Here is an 11,158-nt window from a genome sequence, read left to right on the forward strand (position 1 = left end):
CCCATTTATAAAAGTAAATTAATAATGTCTACTTTCAAAGTTATTAAAAGATTATACCAAAAAATACTAAATACTAAAAAAAAAATTTAAATAGAATTAGGATTTGATCCAGCCATCCCAATTCGGAGATATCAAAAAAAAAAAAAAAAAAGTGAAAGTAGGGCCTTGAAAAGATATTTACACACTCATGCTCATAGCAGCCTTTTTCACAATAGACAAGATGGAGAAGCGATCCGAGTGTCCATCAACAGACGAATGGATAAACAAATGTGATCTGTACGCACAATGGAATATTATCCAGCTATAAAAAGGAAGGAAAACCTGCCATTTGCAACAACATGGATGAACCTTGAGGGCTTTATGCTAAGTGAAATAAACCAGTCACAAAAAGAAAAACACTATATGATTCCACTTATATGAGCTCTCTAAAGTAGTCAAATTAACAGAAACAGAAAATACAATGGTGGTTGACAGATGCTGGGAGAAGGGAGAATGAGGAGTTGTTTAGTGGGTAGAGTTTCAGTTTTCCATGATGAAAACATTCTGAAGATTGGGTATACAAAGGGGTGGATATACTTAACACTACTGAAATGTGTACTCAAAAAAGGATATAGTAAATGTTATGTAAGTCTTTTTACTACAATGAAAAATAAACTACTTCTTAAAGATTATACTAATGGGATTATGTACTTAAAATTCCTGGAATATAACAGATACCCGAAAATAGTATTATACCCCAGGATGCATTACAGGACTGCATGTGAGGACAAGGTTGTGGAGCCAAAATGCCAGTACTAGACAGAACCCGACTGATACTACTGCCTGTGTAACTTTGGGCCTCAGTTTCCTCACCTACACGCTGAGATAATAATTGTGCTTTCCTTATAGGATTGTTACTAATGAATATCTAAAACTTACAATACTACTGGCATCAGATAAACTCTATGAAAATGCTTATTGTTTTGTTATTATCAATATCTAGACAAGGAATAATCTGTCATTACTTAATATATATTTAAATAAGTTTATTTATTTGTTCTTGAAAGAACAAACAGGCGGCACTAGCAGGAGAAGCAGAGAGAGAAGGAGAGAGAATCCCAAGCAGGCTCAGCACAAAGCCCAGTGCAGAGCCCATCTCAATAACTGTGAGATCATGACCTGTGCCAAAGTCAAGAACCAGAAGCTTAACCAACTAAGCCACCCAGGCACCCCATGCTATATATTTATTATAATTTATTTTATTTTAAATATTTGCCTCATTTGATATTTTGAATTAGTACATTTTTACCATTATACCCCCTCTATTTATGAGTAGAATTTTAAGAGTAGCTTATTCATACGAGGTATAAAAATTTATTCACTTAAATAATTTAAAAACCATTGGCTTAGAGCAATACCTATTCATTAAATTACAATATTCTAGGGCACCTGGGTGACTCAGTCAGCTAAACATCCAAATCTTGATATCAGCCATCTTTTTTCTCATTTACATTATTTTTGGCATTTCAGTTGAGATACACACAAACACACACACACACAGATAGATATAGAGATGTAATCATTACATTAAGTTTTTTTTTATTTCAACATAATTAGCACAAATGGTTAGTTTTCAAAAATAAAATAAGGAAAATAGAGGATACCCATTATAAAAAAATAATCTGGCCAAGTTTAAATGTAGTTTATTTTCCCTCGTATGTTCAGAAAATATAAAAATATGGTATTATTGAGAAAATACCAAAACCATCATCTGAAAAAAGGCACATTATCATACAGTTAATTCCTAAATTAATATAAAGAGCCTAAAAGAAGTGTATGGGGCAAAGAAAGACTGACCTATTTGCTACTTGCTATGTGACCGTGTGTAGAAAATATACATATATACTAAATTTAAGTTCCTTTTCTAATTTATGTCATTAATAAACCAAACTATCAAATAATAAAACCTAACAAAATAATAAAAATCACATATTGCTGTAATGGCAAGAGACTTAATACTTTCTCTTGCATGTTTAACTAGTATAACTTTAAAAATGAGTATTTTTTCCAATGAAGCAATCATGAAAACATAATATTGAATTTTATTTAATTATCCCTATTTGACAATAAGAACAATAATGCTGATTAAAAGTATACAAAGCACATAAACTACATATAAAAAGGAGTCTACCTCACTCAAATTGTAAAGATTTTTTTATTTCCGATTACTTTTAAAACTATATACATGAAAGAAAAATAAATACCAAAGTTTTCAATTTGCAAGTATGAAGAAGTATTCAAAGCTCTCCTTTTTTTTTAATGTGTATTTATTTTTGAGAGAGAGAGAGAGAAAGAGAGAGAGAGAGAGAGAGAGAGAGAGAGAGAGAGACAGGTGCATGAGAGAGTGCAGGGGAGAGGCAGAGAGAAAGGGAGACAAAGAATCTGAAGCAGGCTCCAGGCTCTGAGCTGTCAGCAAAGAGCCAGGTGCAGGGCTCCAAGGCACAAACAGCGGGATCATGATCTGAGCTGAAGTCCCACACTTAACCGACTGAGCCACCCAGGTGCCCCAAAGATCTCTTAATAATAATAATAAATAAATAAACTTAACAAAAGAGTGTGATGCCCTATCTCTACTTATGATCCAGGCAAGGAGCTCAGCCCTCTCTGATGTCAAGAAACAAACTCTCTTTCTGGCAAATCTTACTTGGTACAGTTTCTATCTCCTAACTCTCCCAGAAATGCTAATGCTGAAGAGATTATTTTCTTTGCTTCCAGGACTAGGAGTTGCATGAATTCAGCAATGGCATTATTTCTACTATTATTCCAGGGAAAGGTACTTTGCATCAACCATACTTGTCTTTTCTTTTTTTTCTGCATCAGAGTAAATACAACCTTGTATAGAGAGTATTCTATCTTCCAACTAAGAGGAGTGACAAATTCTAATTCCTTCCCACCAATTACATTACCTACCTGGACCTATGACCAAAGATCCATAACTTAAAAAGAAAAAAAGATAAAGGTTTCACAGAAGACAATGCTAAATGATTTCACTATGAAGTAGGACTTGCCATCAGATGAAGGCTCTCCTTAAAAACATATGTGGATGCTCTTCTTTGGTCTGACCTCCAACATTTCCTCCTAGACATTGGCAGACTACTACTCCCTCAAGCGCCTATATCCAGAACCTCAAATGCTGGATGCTCCAGTTCTATCTTGAACAGAGGATAGAGGGATAATCTGAAATTACGGAGGGAACAAGACAGAAGGCAAGGCAAACGATTAATGGTAAATGACAAAAATTCCTTTCCATGGGCACAGGGAATAATTTCAAGAGATATTTAGATGGATGAAGCCAATGTTTTCCTTCCAGTATCCAGCTGTGCCTTCTTTCTTTTATTGTTAATCCTTTCCCATGAGACATGACATTCCCCTGCCTCCCTTTTGGCCAGGTATAGCCATGTCACTGAGTTCAGGTCAGTGAGATACACACAGAAGTAATGTGGAACAACTGCCAGGTAACTTACAGGGTAATTGCGTGTCCTGGACTTTGTGTTAAACCCTTCCTGCTGGATAGGAAATGATAACTGATGATAGAGAACACTGAGGGAATAACCCTGAAAGTTCAGGCCTGGAAAACTCATTTCGTCAAGCCCATCTCAACCTTTACGTGGTCGTGAAATAAAATTCTATCTTAATTCAGGCATGTTGTTTCAGGGCCTCCATTTAGCAAGAACTTCACCTATTTTTAACTAAGGCATTGGCAATTGTAACTGAGGCAGAAGTTAATGAAATAAATCTAGACTATCTGTGAAATATCTGGATCCAGCCACACACACAGCCATTAAATGAAGCACAGTAGTTGAAAAAGAGGGAGATATTGGTGTTTAATATGACATAGTAGGCAGATAAAAATATTTAAAGACTTTAGAGCAAAAATTTATGTGGTCAAGGAGAAACTATCGGAAAAGAACTGGATGAATTGGCAGAGGGAGTGCCAAGAGCCATATAATTACCATCTACTGTTACCACTCTAAAATTGAACTTGACAGTTTGGCACAGAATTTCCATTTTAGTGCACTTTGAAACTTATGGACTAAACCAGTTTTGTACTTGAAGCCTTATATTTTATATAAAATTCAATTTTCATTCATATTACAAAACTGGGCTAACAGTGGTCAGAAATGGAAATGGTCAATAAAAAACAATGCCATTCTAAAAGCCTTTGCTTAAGGACTGTTCAGATGGCATTGCACACTTAATATAATGTTCCTTTATTTATTTAATATTTTACTAACGCTAAGTCAGAGTCTGTCACTGGGATCATGCTAGGTGAACTGTTGGATTTTTGAGGGGGAAGAGACTACAATCTTTAACTGTAGAGAGTTCAGAGCCTAATAGGGAGCAGAATCTGTAAACTAAGAAAGGAAGAAAAAGTAGAAAAAAAAAAAAAAGAAAGGATTTTCGTAAATGGGGAAAATGTATGTAAATACGCTAGGATTTCACTGGAGTTGAATGGTGTGTATAGAAAATTCACAGATCGGACTTTAGAAAATAAATACATAAAATATAATAAAATAATTCTAGCCCAGATCATGAAAACTGAAGTTGCATAAGAACATGAAATGTTAGTCTGAGTCAGAATCATGAGATCTAAAAGCGGTCTTATCATAGTCTTGTTGTAAGAGTAGGAAAATAGATGCTTCATAGCAGTACATGATGTTCTTTTTGTATATTAGGTAAAAAGTTTAAGCATATAATCCCAAACAAGCTGCTGACTTCCCATAAGAACCAGAAAGGCACATGGTGACCACACATATAACAGCAAAGGAGATTGTGTTTGTAAATTGTGAGATGTGGAAAAACTTCACTAGGGGAAAAAACAAACAAACAAACAAAAAAACCCTAAAACATGTCTTAACAACATTTTAGAGGGAGTGCCTATTTTCTAATTAGCATGTAAAAATATCTATAATGCAATATATAATCACTTCGGTTTTATGATTATTTCATCTATTACTTATTTGAAGGAATACACACTTAAAGCATATGTGTAATACGTATATATTTACGCATACACCTGTATATACATGCATATAAATGTGTAACGCATACACACACACACACACACAAAGTAATTTATTTCTCATTTCACTTGGTTATACTTTCCTAATGCTTCACTAGAAACTATGAGAGCTGGAAAGTTAAAAGTGTTGTGCACTTCCCTATAATTTCCCATGCCAAAACAACTAAATTTTGCCTGATAAGGTGATACAGTTGTACCTGACAGTCCTTTTTCAGAAATCAGTAAAATCAGTGGGTATTTTTGGCCCTGCCTTCCTCCTGTGACATCTGACTTGACAAAACCAATCTTGAATCCTGACTGGTGACTATGGTAGTGATGGTGGTGGGGGTGGGTGGGTAGGTTAAGAAATAGGGTGTGGAGGCTGTACTAGGATAGGGAAAAGATAGAGGGAAAGATTAGGACCTGAGGTCCCTGGGTGGGAAAAAAACACATATTTTAGAACAACGCTGGGAGTGTCTGACCACAGCAAACCCCCTCAGGCATAGTGTTCCTTTTAAGAAGGTAACAGACACCACTTATTCCCCATCCGTCTCCCCTCAGGAATTGGACAAAAGACCTCACTAAAAACAAGTAGTAGACCATAAAACTTATGATCCCCAAGGAATGATCTATGGCCTTAGACCACCCCTCATAAATGGAATCAAGCCAATCAGGAATGGACAACCCAGTGCCCAGAGTCATCAAGTCAATAAGGGTGGGACCTGAGAAGGAAGGAGAGGGTAGTGCTGACCAGAACCTTATAAAACAAAGACCCTGGCCTCTAGTGGTGGGTATTCACTTTCCAATGTCCCCCTCTCTGTAAAAGAGAGCTTTCATACTATTCTTCCTTTCTGATCTTATACTTTAATACACTTTTGTCTGCTGCTCATTTTGTGTCCACCTCTTCATTCTTCATTCTTCAAAGCGGCGAGACAACCAGCCCCGGCTTTTGAGGTAAAGAATCTTCCAACAGTACCACAACCATTGCTTGACTAGGACCCAGATGACATGGGTAGGGGTCAGGATGCTGCATGGAGCTAGCCATCTGCTGCCCTAGTAGCCCCATAATAATCTTCAAAAACTGCCTATTGCTTCTCTTACAGTCAATTGCCTCTCTAATGACTAAATCCTCTAATGATTTAAACAATATGAGTAATAGTCACATATAAAAATATTGCATGCTATAGTCTTTACCAAGTCTGCTCTGCAAATATGTGCACTCTATATACACTACATACAATTTCACAGATTTGTAAACATGGTGTGGCCCACAGTCCTCAAAAGATCAAAAGAAAAAAAAAAGATCAAAAGAAAGCCAGCAAAACACTTGTGAGAATGCAACAAATTAACTGTGAAGAATTTCCAAGGACAGCCTATGTGCTGCGCTGTGAGAAAATATAGGTAATGTTTACCATAGTTAAAAATATCGTTTCATAGTGAAAAACACCAAAAATGTCCTTTTTTTAAAGTAAGAATTAGGTGTTCATTATTGAAAAGTATTCCTGAACAAAGAGAGCAGCAGTTTAATTTGTCCGATTTCTCCAATTATTAATAATTGTTTTTGTTACATATTGTTGAAAAGCCACACAGCAAAGTTTTCCTTCCTACTATTAACATTCCCCAGAAGTATTCATTTCACAATGTATATGAACATGAAATCATCATATTTCACACCTTAAATATACACAACTTTTGTCAATTATATGTCAATTAAGAAAATTAATTTCAGGAAAAGGTACCACGAAGGAGAAGCCCTCAGTGCTAAAGGTATGCTGGCTTCTCAGGAAATACGAGGGTGTATCACAAATCTAAAGAAAGCACTGACAGAGTATTCTTTAAAGGTTCTTATTGTTTCAATTGCAAGGCCTTTTAAAGCAACGAAATACTTTGGAGTAGGTCTAGAAACCAGTTGTTCATTTACCAACTAACAGCAGTAAAAGTTGATAGACTCTCAGGGGGCTTTACTCCCCTACAGCCACTAAGTGGCAGGAAATATCCCTCCCCATCAGCCATTATCTCTCAAATAATCTGTACATTCTACTAAAATGAAACCTCAACTCAGATGAGAACAGGAAAGAGAAAGAAGTTAAGAAAGGTTACCATCCTACTCAATACATCCAAGTCAGGCATTTTGAAAGTCAACTTATAATTTGAGTGCCTCTGAGACATGTAAACCTATATTTTACATGTTCACACTTTACATGTCCTTTAACTTATGGTTGAATTTCTAAAGTCAAATTGTAAGACTTTATTATTGCTTTCAACATATCTGAAGGGTATTAAAAACTACTTAAGCGATAAGGGTACCCTGAAGTTGACTGTGGATTTTGCAATAAGAATGGCAACCGTTTCTTAAAACAATGTTCAGTGTGACCCCTAGGTTTTTATTTGTTTTCTTAAGGTAATGAGGTTGTGGTTATGATTTTCTTTAAGACTCTCTTTTAGAGCAGATTAGGTTCACGGAAAAATTGAGAGGAGAGTCTCGAGACTTCCCATATACCTCATGCTACTACAAAACCTAACCCTCGTTATCAACATCCCCCACCAGAGTGCTACATTTGTTACAATAGATGAATGGACACTGACACATCGTAGTCACCCAAAAGTCCATACTTTACCTTAGAGTTTACTCTTGGAGCTGTACTTTCTATGGGTTCAGACAAATGTATAATGATATGTATTCATCATTATACAAATACACAGAGTATTTTCACTGCCCTAGAAATCTGTGCTCCACCTATTCAACTTTCCTCCTACCCACTATCCCCCACTCGCAGGCATTTTTATTGAAAAAGAAAACTAACCTAGAAGTATTTGAATTTCAACGTATGGGTACAAGTCTGATTTCATTGTGTGAATTCTTTGTAATTAGTGTGGCCATCATTGCTTCTTATGCTACATTTTTATTATATTGCTGCCAACATATAGTATCTTTTCTGTCATTCTTAATTACAATATGTACTTTGGGGAAATAGTATTTAAGAATGATTATTTTATTATATCATTCATTATCAACTAATTCATTGGTTTCCAAATTTCATACTCATTTATTATGTGATTAAAGGTACAATTTAATTGACTTATAAAACATAAATATTTGAATATGCAGTATATGGACCATTTGATTCATGAGCTGATGATTCTGTTTTCTTATAATGATCCTGACTTTCAATTTTCCTAACAGGCATGTAAATATTATATATGCAAGAATGGAGTGAGGGAATTCCTTACACCTGTTCTTGGTAAACGTAGTATTTCCACAATTCTCCCACTGGGGAATCCTGTGTTCTTGATTTTACCACTACTCTCCAGAACTAAAAAAAATAGCAAATGCCTTGTAACCAGTGTATCTTCTAAATATATCCTGTTGTTGAAAGTTTCTATTGTTTGCTTTATTTTCAAATCACATAATTATTCCCTAAACATTACATGCTGGTTCTATCTACTATACTTATTTTCAAATTAGTTGACTTTTCTACACCTTTAAAAAGTTAAACTTTAATTTTTCCTAAAATATAGAAGTTAGAATATCCACAGGAATTTTTACTCTAACAACCAAATACATTAATGATTTTCAAAAGGACAAAAGTTCTCTGTCTATATAATGACATTCTGTACACTTTAAAGGGCAACAAAACTTTATTCAAAGAGCACTGCTAGTAGAAAGTAGTCAAAATTATTTGAAGTTTCTTCTATGTTAAGCTTGCCTTTGGTTTATTATTTCTCTGTGATTTATATTGAGGAAATTGAGAAAAATGAATCATCGATGGCAGTGCTTCCGATGTTCATCTATTCTCACATAATACTTCCTATCAATGTTCCTTATTCTTAAAGCTTAATTATATATACAACATATAGTTGTATCTATTACATATAATCTATAAAAAGTACATTTATCTTAAAAATCCTTCAATTAAAATATAATAATGGATTATATTTTCAAATACTATTCAAAGTAGTTTTCAAATATAATTGAAAAGAACAGTTAGTTCAGGGGCGCCTGGGTGGTTCAGTCCATTAAGTGTCTGACTTCGGCTCAGTCATGATCTCATGGTTCATGGGTTCAAGCCCCAGGTCGGGGTCTGTGCTGACAGCTTACTCAGAGCCTGGAGCCTGCTTCTGATTCTGTGTGTGTCTCTCTCTCTGCCACTCCCCCACTCGTGCTCTCTCTCTGTCTCTCTCTCTCCCTCAAAAATAAATAAACATTACATTTTTTAAAAAAGTTCAACTTCCATTTAGGAATTATTTGTAAAATAATGTTGATTGTGTAAATTAACAAGAAGGTTAATTCTAGTATTACTTATGCTTAGGCATTCCAAAGCTTTTTTTGTAAATAAAATTAACTATATTTTTACAAAAGAAAAGCACTAAACAGAAGTACTTCAGTTAAATTGGATGATTTCCTTGTTTCTTTGCCTTCGTATAACCTAAGTGGCAAATCAACTACTTAAGACATCAATACTGATGCAGAACATTTAAAGGCAGATTCATGCAGTACATGGGCTTCCAGATGAAAATGGATGAAAAAATAAACAATTCCTTAAAAGATACAGAAAAAAAAAAAGTAAGTGAGCTCATGATCCCCAAAAAAGGCAAAAAAAAAAAAAAAATCTGTAGATCAGCAGTGAGGTGGATTGTCTAAGTAAGGATTCTATATTATGCATTCTGAGTTGCATTCTATATTCTATATAGTATAGAAGTAAGGATTCTATATTATGCATTCTGAGTCACACCACGGGCATACATTTTATCATGTTAATAATAAGCAACAGGTGCTTAAGGGGGAAAAAAGATAGCACTTATTTTCTCTATGCCCTCCTGAAGTTATCTTTACAAAAAGATAATGATCTTACTAAAATGGTAATGCTAAAACTTGCTGTATTTTAAACAGATAATTATTATATTTTCATGTATTGCGTGTATTTCAAAACAGATATTTGCTAAAAATATATTTAAAAATAAAAATATAAGTATTTTACTTAACTTTAACATATACTTTTGATGGATTTTTTTCCCCAGAGATCAAGTAAGAATAACTGAAAATACTATAGCAATAAAATGCTTTCCTCTTTGTCTGTAGAAGCTGGCTAAATGATTCCTGGAATATTTAATTATTTCAGGCAACTCAGCTTGCTTCCATAGTTTAAATCAAACACATTTACAAACTGTCCGAGCACAACTGGTGGCTCTAAATAATTCAATAAAGTAATTTGAATAAAGTCAGAGAATACTGAGTTCGAAAATATATTAAAGTTTTAAAAGATATTTTAGAAAAGAAAGCCTAAAATTTATTTTAAAAGATTTTCAAGCACCCATTAAGAAATAAAATGTCATTATGCGAAGCACTGTTCAAACACTGAAAAATCTTCAATATTTTTTTTTTCCAAACGAGAATATGATAAGCAGAAATTCTTCCCCAGGTTTAGAAATATCTCATTTGCTCGCTTGCTTTTTTGATTGTATTCAATATGAGCATAAACTTAAATAAAACAAATGTGTAAGGGATTTCACTTAGAAATAAAATGATGTTTAAGCTTTGTTCATAAAGAATATAAGACAAAACCCTTCATTAAGTATTATCATTATCATTACCATTTTTCATCCCAGCACCCATGCTAGTGTCAATGAGCTACATCTAATTTTGAAGTAAAAATGAGCGTTTCTTCGGGAATCCCTCTGCCAGAATCAGCTACGTGTTGTGGCTTTTCAGTTAACACAGGTTGGGGGGGGGCGGTGGTCAGGAGAAGGGGTTAGGGGAGCCAAGATGAAAACTAATCTGTGCTTCCATTTATTTTCCCAAATCGTGACCGGGCGACAGCGGATGAAAGAAGTTAACTCATCTCCACGTAGGGCAGTGCAGATGGACTCCACGAGAAATTCTCTGAAATGTCACAGTAAAGGTTGGCGATGTGTCTGTGAATCACTCTCGCTTCCTTTCGGGCCTTCCGGGTTTTAAAGGGTGGGCTGGGGGCGGTGAACGACTGCCACTGCCCGGGCAGCGACCTCACTGGGACATCCAAGTTGAATGCGTGGAGGTGAACCGCGCTCCTGATGCCCGCGGCTCTCTCACTCGGCTCCATTCAGATCAGATAGTGGGGGGGGGGGGGGGGGGGGGGG

General features: G+C 35.2%; 1 protein-coding gene across 1 annotated transcript in view; it reads right to left on the minus strand.

Moving 5' to 3' along the window:
* The window catches only part of SPOCK3 (SPARC (osteonectin), cwcv and kazal like domains proteoglycan 3), a 487,010-nt gene that overhangs the window by 474,252 nt on the left and 1,600 nt on the right, over nt 1-11,158 (minus strand).

Source organism: Panthera uncia, chromosome B1, assembly GCF_023721935.1.
Source record: "Panthera uncia isolate 11264 chromosome B1, Puncia_PCG_1.0, whole genome shotgun sequence".
In the NCBI taxonomy this organism is placed as follows: domain Eukaryota; kingdom Metazoa; phylum Chordata; class Mammalia; order Carnivora; family Felidae; genus Panthera; species Panthera uncia.